Source organism: Oryza sativa, chromosome 9, assembly GCF_034140825.1.
Source record: "Oryza sativa Japonica Group chromosome 9, ASM3414082v1".
In the NCBI taxonomy this organism is placed as follows: domain Eukaryota; kingdom Viridiplantae; phylum Streptophyta; class Magnoliopsida; order Poales; family Poaceae; genus Oryza; species Oryza sativa.
The window spans coordinates 13,227,526-13,242,445 of NC_089043.1; the positions used below are offsets into that span (position 1 = coordinate 13,227,526).

General features: G+C 41.2%; 1 pseudogene; it reads right to left on the reverse strand.

The window, feature by feature from the left end:
- Positions 1–489: 489 nt before the first annotated feature.
- Positions 490–13,549, reverse strand: LOC107278837 (uncharacterized; annotated as a pseudogene).
- Positions 13,550–14,920: the final 1,371 nt, after the last annotated feature.

Below are 14,920 nucleotides of genomic sequence, written 5' to 3' on the forward strand. Positions count from 1 at the left end.
GATATATATAGGAGTACATAGGGAAGAGATAAAGAAGGATTACAGATATGAAAGGAATCCAAACAAACCAATCCTATCCTAATGTGGCTCTAACTACCATATACTCTAACATCCCCCCGCAGTCCAAGCGTGAGCAGTGCGGGCACTTGGAGTAGAGAAGAAACCGGCAAGAGTGCTCAATACGGATGATAACCCTTTGTGCCATAGTCGACATAGCCAAAGCGAAGGTTGCGAGGGAGCCATGGTCGAGGTAGCCGTGCGTACAGTAGCCGTGGTCAATGTAGCCGAAGTCAGGAAGCTGATGTCGAGATAGTCGAGCCGCAGGACGCGCATGGGGCGCCGCAGAGTGGTCGTGGACGCACGGGAGGGGCGTCGTGGACTAAGGTGCGTGAGGACGCACTGGAGACGAAGACGGTGACACAATCACGGTAGTCGTTGAGGAAGATGACGCCGAAGAGCCGATGTAGTCGAACCGTGAAGGACGAGACGTCACACAGGGTTTGCCAGACCCGGGGACAACTCGGGACGAACGCACGCAACAGTGTTGCCAATACCGTGCGGCGAGACAGGAGACCACCATGAATCATACGCTAATGTCGGAGGAGACTAGCAGGGAAGGCCTCCGAGACGGTCGCGGCGCGAGAACAGCGTAGAGGGAGAATTGCCGGAGCAGCACACAGTTGCTGGAGAAGAGCGAAGTGTAGTCGAGGAAGATACGGCGACGCTGGCGATGAATCATGTTGGACGAAGTAGAAGGTGATGTAGCGGGACCAATGGCCTGGACGGCGATGTCGGTAGCCATGTAGAGGTAGCTGGACCACCGGCCTAGAGTGGCGACAGTGGCAGCTTGGAGATGCGGCGGCGATGCTCGAAGTCGATGAAGAAGACCCTGAGCGGCCGACGATGACCAGTGCGGACGACGAGGTTGTCGATGCGCGAACGGCGATGAAGACGACGAAAGCGGCGAAGCTACGGTCCGAGAGGACAACACAGCTACAGCTCCATGTCGATGTAGCGGCAAGAAGTCCACTGGTGATGTAGAAATGCTGAGGAGGGCGCCTCTCAGCACTGCAACAACCAGTGGAGGTGTGGACCACAGGCAGCGGCACTGCGACCCGAGGGGGGCGAACGCAGCGGCACCCCAAAGCTTGATGGCGTAGACGCGTGCTCGATGACGTTCAAATTTCAAACATTCCTTGGATATATATTAGTCTCTCGAATATGGTCCAAACAACAACAGGAGGAACAACACAACTCGATCAAATTTCGCATGAATGGATTCGTCTGAAGATTCTAGTCAGACAAGCATGGAGTCACAGTGCTCTCAAATACAGCACGATCTTTCTGTTTATGCTACATGTTCTCTCTGTAGCATTCTCCCGTTGTTAAGTAATTAAGGGAAGCGAGAAAAGTAATTAAGGGAAGCCATAGTCAACTACAGGTCTGAGGGCGGATGTACAGTATATCTATCGGTATCAGGTGACACCGATGGTATCTTACAAATACAACATAATCCTCTGTGTTTTTAGCCAATGACACCATCGATTAAAGCTCACTGACCCCGGCAGACTAACTAATTTACTCTAGCCCACGCACTAACAGCTAGTAAACAATATACTCCGTATTTTGTTGTAGGGAAAGCCAGAACAATTTTGCTGTTGTTAGTATTGCACGTGCAACAGTTGCTTAATTCACTTCTCGTATAGTATAGTTCTGTTTATATATAGGTGGAATTAACCTAGCCCGTTGATTTACTTAGTTTTGACAAGTTAAACAATTAATAATCTAGCTAGATGAAATGCTACATTACTTTGTTTTTATTTAGTTTATACTTTAACAATGTAGAATAATTAGGTGTAGAACAAATAAGAGCTTTATGGAGAAACACCCAAGGTGTTCCGGCTAGCTCCACAAGGTGGTGGGCTAGATGACCAGGGTTTAAAGCCTCACCCCTTCTAATTTCTAATTATTTGATATTAAATCATTCCCTAATGGCCGTGTCTTTTTAATAAGAGCTTTATGTATGTATAAAAGTTTGCAAAAAAAAATGTTTCTTTATACTCGAGAAGATACCATAAGTTACACTCTCTTTTTTTTCATTAATCAATTACATCATTGGTATATCTTAATTTTTGTGAGAAGAAACCACAAATAATTAGCTAGAAAGTATGGTGTCATCTAGTCTTATAAATGCTAGTACCGTAAAGTATGTATTACGTTATGACCCCGATGGCTCCAAATCCTTGATCTGCCCCGTTTGACCAGAGGAACCACTGCCGCCTGCCGCTGTGATGCGAAGCAACGAAGATGCCAGCATTGCTAGGCTGCCAGTACTTGTTCCTCTGTTCGCATAACAGGCGACTGGACATATTTTTAGAGTCCATCCTCATGACCAGGTTAACCTCACAAGGTTCAGCGTTGTATTACTCGAACAACCTTCCAAGAGTGTAATACCTCCAACCAATGTGTCGTGAGAATGGCTCCTGATGCTTCGCATGCCTATATGTTCATGCCCACGATATTTGAGAGGTCGAATGGCATATTACATTGTTTTGGTTTTCATGGGAGTTTTTGCAACTGCTTTGTGTAAGCGGTGAGGATCAATTGATAGACCTTTGCTATGAGGCAGTGGTGCTCTTATATATAGGCAACTTGGTTGGTAGGAGTTAGTCAGCTTAGTTGGTTCTCATCAAGATGCAGGATACTTGGGTACATTGATCCACGCAGCAACTGTAGGATTAAATCATAAGAACTAAGCTAACCAGAAAAGGGTGAATAGTTGGTATACCCAAAAACCGAAAAATTTTAGTGGAAATAAAAGTTATCCTCGAATTCGACGGATCGCGGTCTGACCGAAGTTGTCCTGCCGGTCTGACTGCCTGGTTGCCGTCGGTCTGACCAAGATTAGATCTCCGGTCTGACCGCCAAGATTAGCTCCTGTCGCCTGTTGCCGAAGCCGGTCTGACCGCCGTGTCCCCGCCGGTCTAACTGCCGGTGCGCCGCCGGTTAGACCGCCGAAACTCGGTGAAACACAAATCGAAGAACTCTTAAAGTGGATGACGACTTTATTGATTCTCTCTGTGTTTACAAAGTGCACCAACAACACTCCTTACAAAAATTTCGACTAAACATGAAACCCTAACTAAACTCTCAACTCTCAATTGATCTCAAAAGCGATACCGGGAAGCCTCACGCTCCTCCTCTTTTTATACCCAAGGTAGGCAGCCTAAAGCCACGAACCAAACTCATACTAGAAGTCCTAAACACCTTAGGAAACCCTCTAGTACAAGAAACAAACTTTACATAACCACTCATACCAAATTTGGACTCCTTCCAAATTCGACTCCGCATCCCATACACACACAATACCTCTATCGTATGCCATATGAAATCATCACCAACCACGTCCATCAACTCTAGCCTAAGTATCCCGCATGATCTCTGACCACCACGGACGTCGTCTTATCCCCAAGCCGACTCCTGATCCATTACCGCAAATACTCTCCCGAGGCATCGAGTCACCTACACATGAAATAAACAAAGAAACCATATTCCGAGACCAAGCTATCTCCAACTTGACTCATTATTAGCAAACAACAGTATTACATACGCATAGTATCCATTTAGAAGCCATAATCATGAAACAATCACGGATATCCGAACAAACAACCTGAAACCGAAACCGACACAGAGTTGGCCGGTTAGACCGCAGGCTGCGCTGGTCTGACCGCGCGATACACGCCGGTCTGACCGACACACACTGTCCGGTCTAACCGGTCACATAAAATAACAACACCTGTTACTCACCTGTAAATCCAATCATCTCCAAAACCACTTCGTAAATAAATTGCAAATATCAAAACTAATAATCTCCAATGCCAATTGTTCATCACAGAATAACAATCAAAAACATCTTTGATTTTACAATCTCCCCCTTGATGAACACATTGGCAAACCCATCAAAAATGTTTTGGTGTTTGGAAAAATAAAACAAATGTGGTAAAAAGCACACTTCATACAAAAAGTACACATCGTGCTCGAAAATACAAAAGAAAACTTCTCTTACTTTTGAAAAGAAAGAAATTCCCAATCGGACCAAAAACAACATGCTCTTCTCAACTCATTTGCTTCTCCAAGAATTATGTTCATTAATGTTCAAGAGCTTAGCATACATATAGCATATCAAGTCATGTGTTGTAATAAAAAGAAGATGAACCCATCTAAAACATAACAAGCATGCATTAAAGTATAACCATGAACCAAAGATTTTACAATTAAGCTTGAATCAACAATCAAAATTCATGATTTCATGCGATTTATAATGCAACATCTTAACAAGCACATAGGTTGAAGAATAAACACTAAACACATATACCTATTGCATTTATCACTCTTTCTAAAATTACCTTTAGCACAAAACAACCAAGAGAATTTTTAACTTTTTTTTTTCTTGAGCCTTTTTGCTCATATTTTTTTCTCTTTTATTCCGGGTACGTCTCTGTCGTCAAGACTGTTTCTAGGGATTTGGCACCCATTATTTTGCTCACATCGAATACGTCCTTGTCGTCAAGACTGTTTCCAAGGATTCGGTATTCATTTTTTTCATATTTTTGTTCTCTTTTCACAGTGAGCAATTAAAGCTATTTGAGGAATAACAATTCAATAAAGCATATATGTAGAGCATTTATAAAACAAACCATATGCTAGCATCAACATTGCATATTTGCTTAATTCAAGTGTAGAATTTAAATGTCATGCATCATCTCCGTTAAAAGCAAAATCTAAATCTCATGAAAAGACTAGAATACATACAAGCTATGCTAAAAACAAATAAACCTTCAAAGTATTGCTAGCATGCACAAGAAAATACCATATGTATAAACAAAGCTCTCTTTTTCAATTTTCTCATTGCCATATTTTTGCTTGATAAAATCATCAGGTATAAACTCCCCCTCAAAACATGCCAAAAGGATGAATTATTCCCAATTCAACATGAAGAAAAGCAAAATGATTATGAATCCAAAGGTTTAGTGAAAATATTAGCAAGTTGCAACTTTATGTCCAAAAACTGCAATTCAACATCTCCCTTCTCAACATGATCCCTCAAAAAGTGAAAACGAATATCAATGTGCTTTGTGCGTGAGTGTTGAACAGGATTCTTAGCAATGTTAATAGCACTAGTATTATCACAAAAGAGAGGTACTTTCTCAAAAGTAAGACCATAATATTTTAAAGTATATAAAAGCCAAAGAATCTGTGAACAACATCTAGCAGTAGCAACATATTTAGATTCAGCAGTAGATTGTTTCCTAGAAAACCATGCAATCAATGATGTACCAAGAAAATAACATGTTCCACTAGTACTTTTCCTATCAATTCTACAACCCCCAAAATCAGCATCGGAATATCCACTTAAGCATATTTGAAGATGATGTAGAATACCAAATTCCAAACTCAAGTGTATGATTCAAATACCTCATTATTCGCTTGACCGCTTGACGATGTGAAGCACGAGGAGAAGCTTGAAAGCGCGCACACAAACACACAGCAAATTGTATGTCTGACCTAGAAGCAGTTAGATACAACAAAAATTCAATCATACTTCTATACTCCTTTTGATCAACAGCTTCACCATCTTCATCAGGATCCAACACAGCTGTATAACCAATTTGTGTTGAAATTGGCTTGCAATTCTCCATTTTGAACCGTCTCAAAAGATCCTTTGTGTACTTCATTTGATGCACAAATGTACCTTGAGGTGTTTGCTTAATTTGCAATCCCAAAAAGTACGATAACTCACCCATCATGCTCATCTCAAATTCCCTGCGCATAGTCTCAACAAACTCCACAACCAAAGCGTGAGTTGAACAACCAAAGATGATATCATCCACATAAATCCGAACAAACAGTTGATTATCACCATGCTTAAGAACAAAAAGCGTTTTGTCAACCTTTCCCATTGTAAAACCTTTCGCAAGCAAAAAGTTCTGAAGCCTATCATACGATGCTCTAGGTGCTTGTTTCAAACCATACAAAGCTTTAGACAATTTAAAAACTTGGTTGGGAAAATCAGGATTTTCAAAACCTGGTGGTTGTTTGACATAAACTTCCTCCTGTATAAAATCATGTAGAAAAGCAATTTTCACATCCATTCGACACAATTTAAAGCCTTTTGAAGCAGCAAAAGCCAACAAAAGTCTAATTGCCTCAATTCTAGCAACATGAGCAAAAGTTTCATCAAAATCCAAACCCTCCACCTGGGTAAAACCTTGAGCAAAAAGTCCAGCTTTATTTCTCACAATCAAACCATCCTCATTTTGTTTATTTTTGAAAACCCACTTGGTTGATTCACGTTCTGTATCAGTACTAGTCGAAGTTGTAATCTCTGGAGGTCCATCTCGATCAGCATCGACAGTACCGGGACCTGACGAGCCTGGCCGGTCTGACCGCAACACCTGTGTCGGTCTGATCGGCGGTGTGCCGGCGGTCTGACCGGCCTGGCGCCCAGTCTGACCGGCCGAGCCAACCTCGTCGTCATCGTCGCTCTCGTCTTTAAAAATACGACCATCCTCCCACTGAACCTACAATATCGGGTCTAGTACCTGGACTAGTCACAACAATTTTGTTAGTCTCCAAAATAAGTACACGATAGCCACGAGTGTGTGTGGGGTAACCAAGAAACAATCCATTGGTAGAACATGCCTCAAACTTATCCAAATTTCCAGATTTCAAGACAAATCACTTGCAACCAAAAACACGCAAATGTGAAACTTTGGGTTGACGTCCAAATCGAAGTTCATAAGAAGTTTTTCCAAGTTTTGACCTTAAGAAAACCCAATTTGAAATATAGCATGCAGTGTTAATTGCCTCAGCCCAAAATCTTCTAGGAATTTTATATTCATCCAACATTGTTCTAGCCATCTTAACCAAAACACGGTTCTCTAGGAGTTTTGTTGAGGAACACGAGAGAAGAAAATTCATGTTCAAGACCTCTTTCGTTGCAAAATTGTTGAAAAGAAGCATTTTTAAACTCACCACCATTATCACTTCGAATTCTTTTCAAAGAACTAGGAAATTCAAGATCCAATTGAAGAAATAAACCACGAAAGTGTTGAAAAGCTTCGTCCTTAATTGCCATAAAGAAAACCTAAGAATATCGAGAAAAATCGTCAACATAACAGACACATACCACTTTCCTCCAACAGATTGCACTCTAGCTGGACCAATAGTGTCCATATGTAATAGCTATCCCGGTGCATCCGTCATCACTGAAACAATAGGAGCATGTGAAGAAGCAACCATCTTAGCATGACGACACGGTGTGCAAACCAAATCAAGATCTTTCTTAAGTTTAGGCAAACTACGAACAAGATCCAAACCACTTAATCTAGTGAGATGATCAAAACCAACATGTCCAAGTCTACGATGCCAAAACATCACATCTTTATCAAACTTTGCAACCAAACATGTTATCACAGGTGAAACAGGATTATCAAAATCAGCTTTAAACACTCTTCCATAGCAAGAAATATTCAGCATAGAATCACCACAAGAATCAAAAACTTTACTTCCAGTTTTCTTAAAGTGAACCTCAAAATCTTCATCAACAATTTGTGAAACCGAAAATAAATTGTACTTTAAGTCCTCAACCAAAGCTACATTCTTCAATTCAAATTTCTCATTTACCTTTACCAAACTTGTAGCGAGAACGGCACTAGTAGAAGCATCACCAAAGATAATCGATTCAGTCTTGGATGCCTTTTTGAGGGAGGAGAACCAATTTTTATCACCGGTCATGTGCCGCGAACAACCGGAATCCACGATCCGCACGTTCTCCTTCCTTGCCACCAAAGCACATAAACAGAAAAAGGAGAGAGAGATTGCTTTTGCAAAATCAAAGTGGCAAAAATCTGGTTTTCCCTCGAGGAAACCGAAGTCGAAGCCTCAATACTGGGGTTAGATGATAATAAAAATTTAGGAATCCAGTACTGAGACATACGACCAGTAGATCCAATAGGCATATATCCATGTGCAAAAACAGTTTGAGAATGTTTAGAAAAATTTCTCTGAGGCCGGTTTGACTGAGGTGGTACTGCCGGTCTGACCGGGGGCCGGTCCGACCGCGTCTGTACCGCCAGTCTGACTGGTGCCCGGTCTGACCACCGCTCAGTAGCCGGTCTGACCGGTCGCCGGTCTTACCGCGGGACCCACTGCGTCTGATCGGTTTCCTCAAGGGAAAACCAGATTTTTGCCACTTTGATTTTGCAAAAGCAATCTCTCTCTCCTTTTTCTGTTTATGAGCTAATCTGAAACAAAAACCAACAATATGTCCATCTTTGCCACAAAAAGAACAAGTATATTTTTCACGATGATTAGACACATTAGTAGAATCAGAAGACTTAGCTACACAAGCAACAACATGACGTTTTGCATACACAACATTGGATTTTGAAGAAGATGCACCCAAGGTAGACATGATACCAGCAGATTTAAATACAGTTTTATTAGTATAAGGTTTAACCAAAATCTCACTACTTCTAGCACCAACACCTAACACAACACGAGGATGTCTAGTATTATGAGCATAAGGATTAAAACCTAAACCGCGATTATGGGTGCTAACCTTAGATTGATCTAAAATCATGTTGATGTTCTTTTTACCATCAGAAAATCTTTGCAAGGAATTTTTCAAATAAGAAATCTCTTTTTCCAAATTAGCACAATTTTCACAATCTACCATGACACCTTTGCTTTTACGACACTTGGGGCAAGAAAGCAACTCATTGGTTTTCACAACATCTTCCATGTACTCAACACAACCTAAAGCATTTTTTAGTTTCATCTTATTCAAAGTACATGTTGAGCAATCCAAAACATCATGAGATTGTTTGAACTTTTTAGCACAAATCAAGTTAAACATCAAACTAGCATGAAAAGCAATTTGATATTTTTGCAACAACTTTTTAGTTAAAAACAACACATCCAAAGTGCGTGTGTGCAAAGCAAAACTAAGAACTAGAGAAGATCTATTTTTCAAATCATGTGCAGCATTAACATCTCTAATTTTTGAAATCTCATTCATTAAAACCTCACAACTTTTGCAATCATCATCATTAGGAATAAGATATTTTAATCTAGCAATTTCAGAATTAAGAGATTCAATGATAAACTCCTGTTTTCTATACATCTTCTCACACTTCTTACTTTTTGCACTCAAAATATTAATAGATTTCTCAAAAGCACTTACCTCATTGTCTTCACACTCTGACTCCGATTCACCACACGCCATGAAGCAAACACCGGAGATGTTCTTTCCCTTATCTTCATCTCCACTCTCTCCATCTACATCGCTTAGTGCTTCAAACGCGGCGTAGACTTGATCAAAAGCCTTCTTGAGATTCTCCTTGATCTTCCTCCCTTTGAATGTACCCTTCGGCTTGTTGTCATTGGTCTTCTCACCATCTTTGTCTTCTCTTTTGCCTCTCCCAAGCTTAGGACAATGCGAACGAAGTTGATCAATCGAACCACATTCAAAGCAACGATTTGGACCACCTCTTTTCCCGAACTTGATATTATTTATAGCTCGAGCAACTTTGTTAGCAACCAAAGTCAAATCCTCCTCCTCGATCTGTTCGAGTTTATCATCGGATGTGGCATTAAATAAAGCAAGAAAAGAAGGCTTAGATGAAGAAGCATCAACATCTAAAGAAGAAGAGGAAGAAACCAAAGCACTCGACTTAGAATCAACTTTACGAGAAAGAACGTTCATCTCATGTGTTTTCGATTTTGTGTAAAGCGAATCCAAAGTCAAAGTAGACATATTAACAGACTCTTGAATAGATGTAACTTTCATCTCCCAAATAGACATGTCAAGACCATTCAAAAAGTGACGAGAAATCTCAGATTGTGGATAATTAGCATCATAAGAAGAATCAACAGATCCAAGTCACTCAAAATTTTGTTAAACCTAGAAAGATAGTCATCCAAAGCTTCTCCAGGTTTCATCTCAAATTTAATGTACTCCTTTTTGAAAAGATCTCGACGAAGTTCTTTAATGTTATTTGTTCCTTGATGAAAATTACTCAAAGCAATCCAAATCTCATAGGCAGTTTGAAGATGAGAAAGACGATCATAATCCAAACGAGAAATCCCACTGAAAAGAATATTGCGAGCTTTACAATTTTGTTCAAATTCAATTTTTAAAGCAGCAGTATTAATCTCTTCAGGATGAAAAACTTTTCTCCAAATATCATAATCTTCAGCCACAATGTAAGATTGCATCCTACTACACCAATGAGAAAAATCGGTTCCATCGAAAACATGAGGCTTAGTTGTAAAACGAGCAGCCATGGCAAAAACTCTAGATCGATTAAAATCCAATGAAGAAAACAAGGCTCTGATACCACTTGTAGGATCGAATCACAAGAACTAAGCCAACCAGAGGGGGGAGGGTGAATGGTTGGTATACCCAAAAACCGAAAACTTTTAGCGGAAATAAAAGTTACCCTCGAATTCGACGGATCGCGGTCTGCCTGGTTGCCGTGGTCTGACTAAGATTAGATCTCCGGTCTGACCGCCGAGATCAGCTCTTGTCGCTTGTTGCCGAAGCCGGTCTGACCGCCGTGTCCCCGCCGGTCTGACCGCTGTGACGCTGCCGGTCTGACCGCCAGTGCACCGCCGGTTAGACCGCCGAAACCCGGTGAAACACAAATCGAAGAACTCTTAAAGTGGATGACGACTTTATTGATTCTCTCTGTGCTTACAAAGTGCACCAACAGCACTCCTTACAAAAATTTCGACTAAACTCGAAACCCTAACTAAACTCTCAACTCAATTGATCTCAAAAGCGATACCGGGAATCCTCACGCTCCCCCTCTATTTATACCCGAGGTAGGCAGCCTAAAGCCACGAACCAAACTCATACTAGAAGTCCTAAAAACCTTAGGAAACCCTCTATTACAAGAAACAAACTTTACATAACCACTCATACCAAATTTGGACTCCTTCCAAATTCGACTCCGCATCCCATATGCACACAATACGTCCATCGTATGCCATATGAAATCTTCATCAACCATGTGCATCAACTCTAGCCTAAGTATATATCTTGCATGATCTCTGACCTCCACAGACGTCGTCTTATCCCCAAGCCGACTCCCGGTCCATCACCGCAAATACTCTCCCGAGGCATCGAGTCACCTACACATGAAATAAACAAAGAAACCATATCCCGAGACCAAGCTATCTCCAACTTGACTCATTAGTAGCAAACAACAGTATTACATACGCATAGTATCCATCTAGAAGCCATAATCATGAAACAATCACAGATATCCAAACAAATAACCCGAAACCGAAACCGACACAGAGTCGGCCGATCAGACCGCAGGCTGCGCTAGTCTGACCGCGCGATACACGCCGGTCTGACTGACACACACTGCCCGGTCTGACTGGTCACATAAAATAACAACACCTGTTACTCACCTGTAAATCCAATCATCTTCAAAACCACTTCGTAAATAAATTCCAAATATCAAAACCAATAATCTCCAATGGCAATTGTTCATCACAGAATAACAATCAAAAACATCTTTGATTTTACAGCAACAAGTGAATACACCGGTGGCTTCACCACTTGGGTATATTGATTGATGCTATTAAAAACAATTAATACCATCAATTAATATTACAGTGGCATCTTAGCATTGTGGTCACAAGCATGTATGAAAATGATCCGTTGAACTCTATGAAGTCATGAGTATATTCTAACTTGATAACTGTGCAGAGAGTATAGACACAGCAAATTGCTCATGAATTAAGTATATATATAGACCTAAAAATTCTTAGAAATGGTTATCTAAGTAACACTAATATAGAAAGTTTTTAGAAAAAATCATATTAGTGATGTAGAAAGTTTCTAGAAAAAACATACTTTTGGATAATTGACAACACCGTTAGCGATTTAAAACACAAGTGTTGTTGTTAAGTTATATTAATTGTTGAATTTAGAGATGTGGATACATTGAATGGGGACAGTCATGTGGGCCATTGGCGATTCTGTGGTTCAGTCCTTTGCCATAACAGAGCCATTGGTGAAAGTATGAGAGTGATTAACAGTAGAATATAACGAATTTGAATGAGAAGTGATTGATGGGATAATTAATACTCTGTAGAGATAATTATTTTGGGACAATTTCTAAGTACTACAAATACAATTATTTTAGAACGGAGATAATATACTTTTTTTTCTCACACGCTATCCTGCTTCATTTTATACCATCGATATGATAGCACTATATTGATTTTGTGGTCCCAGGCAAGTGGGAAAATGATTGAGCTACGTGAACTCAACAACATTTTGATGTACAAATAATGTATTTACAAATCTCTTATTTTCATTTATAGGCATAAAACTATATCATATACAATCATAGCGATTACAACATTATATAATCCAGATCCATCACACAGGGAGGAAAATTGATATGCATTGTTCCAATTTAAATTCGAATTTTAATTTAGCAGATATGATCATGTTTCAAGTAGCAGAAAGGCAGAAACATGTACTAACAAGTCTCTTCAGTAGAGGTGTAAGTGAGCTTGTCCGCGAACCTGCTTATAGGTAAACTTAGTATGTAACCCGCGGGTTTGATCAGCGGGTTACCTATTAATTTAACTTATAAATGAGTTTATGGATCGACCCATTTGCATATCTTGATGCGGTAAACCGGACCATGACGCGAATACTCATGAATTATCATTAATTTGACATATAAATAAACTCGCGGGTTGGCCCGCTTGTATCCCTCGTCTTCAGTGCTTGACTCGATACCCACGTTGGATATGAGCCTGCATCGACTTCCTCCTTTACCATGCACCGCAGAGGATCAGACGATGCCCATGTATGTTCTGGAATGATAACTAGGGCTTTTACTTTGCCAACTCGTACTAGGAACCTATGCAAATGGTTGTCACATTCTCCTGATTCCTCTCAGCCCTAAGCGTGTCTCATACTGAATGATGCCATAATTAACATAAGCTGCTTATGATTTGCACGTTGTAGGTTCAGTAGAGAGAGCTCTACAAATGTTTGGATCTCAAAAATTTTTGGCCAAAAATATTGTTTACACCCAAATTTGACACCTTGGATTAAAATAGGAAAAATTGCCAAAGTTTGGAAGTCTACCGGTTTCCTCGGAGTGGGCCGGTCTGACCGCCATATGTTGGCCGATCAGACCGCCGGTTGAGGGCCTTAAAACTATTCACGGCACAATTTTCCTGGCGATAATGAAACAATTATGCATCGATTTTAAATTAAAGACTAACAAGTTCACTACTACAGAAAGGGCTATTGGTGCCGGTTGGAAAACCCCCTTTGGTGTCGGATTTCCCAACCGGCACCATGAAGGCGGCATTGATGACTCTGAGTGATTGGTGCTGGTTTCAAAATCGGCACCTTTGAGGCGTACGTGAGCCAAAAAAAGGCTCGATGCACCGACTCAAATCGAGCTGATGCATTGAGCGTGTTCCCCATCAGCAGCTTCCCCATCCACAAGCACATTCATCAAACCCTGAGATTGAAGGCTATCCAAGAACATGAAAAATATTGCATACAACAATTTAATTTATAGACATACAAGAACACACATCAATCAACAGGAAGAACAATATGAACAGCAAGCACACAACTCCTGCTAGGCTGCCGCCGCATCTTGCGCTGGGCCGGCGCCTTCCCTCCCGACCGGATATGGAGGAGGGGAGATGCTGCCGTCGCCGCCTCCCCTCCCGTCGAATTTGGCAGAGAGGATGGCGTCGCTGGGCCGTCGCACCTCACGCCGGGCCGACGCCTCCCCTCCCGGCCAGATCTGGCGGAGGGCGATGCTACACCTCGCGCCAGGCCGACACCTCCCCTCTCGGGCGAATCTGGCGGAGGGGAGGCGCCACCGTTAGGCTGTCGCCGACACTGGGTGGGGTGGGCGCGCAAGAGAGCCGATGGGAGGTAGTGTGAGAGATCAAGGAGGAGAAGAAAGAGAAGGAAGAAAAGAGAGAGAGAGGGAGAGAGAGCGGTGGGTGGGGTGGGGCCAGATGGATAAGAACAATTTGATTAATCGAGTATTACTTATTGAAAACTTAAAAAATATATATTTATTTGATTTTAAGAAATTTTTATATAGGAAATTTTTGCATGAAAACACCGTTTAGCAGTTCGGAAAATGTGCTAATGAAAAATGAAAAAATTGTGACTTGCGGAAAAGAACTCTTAAAAACCATCCTCTCAGCCTTGCTTATATCCAAATCTCTTGTATTTTACTCATGCCGTACAAAAGACAACAATGAATTAAAATGCTAGGAACATGTATACATGATCAGGCCTCAGGGTTCCTGCAATGGACTTCGATCACTTAACTATCCACAGTCAATGCCCAGATTTGATGCTTTAGTTTCGTACATCTCTCCATGGACACACTGGGCCATTGTTGAGCAGTCAGGCCTGATTATATTGTTTAATGTTTCTCTGTGTTGGACAATGAATCAAACTTTGAATCAATCAATTCGTAGTGCAATCGAGAACTTCCGCAAGTGCGCTGTAGAGAACTGGAAAATGTCTTCGGCCATGAAGAATGTAGCCCAAAAGCGTTGTCCAAAAGCAATGTATTACTGTTCGCAATGCTGTCCTCATGCCACCCAAGCCCAAATCAGTCCTCATCACAATTGGTTGCACTCCTTTCTGATTTCCAGTCATGTTTGCCAGGGTGATTGAATTTTCACAATGGCCAACTGATTTTGTGTTGATCAGAAAATGCATGAAACAGGGTCACAATTGTCCTGATTTGGAGATAAGAGAAGGAATGAGAGCAAGTTTAATAGTATAGCTAACTAGTAGCTCCAATTCATCTATAGCCGATCTAATAGCTCATTT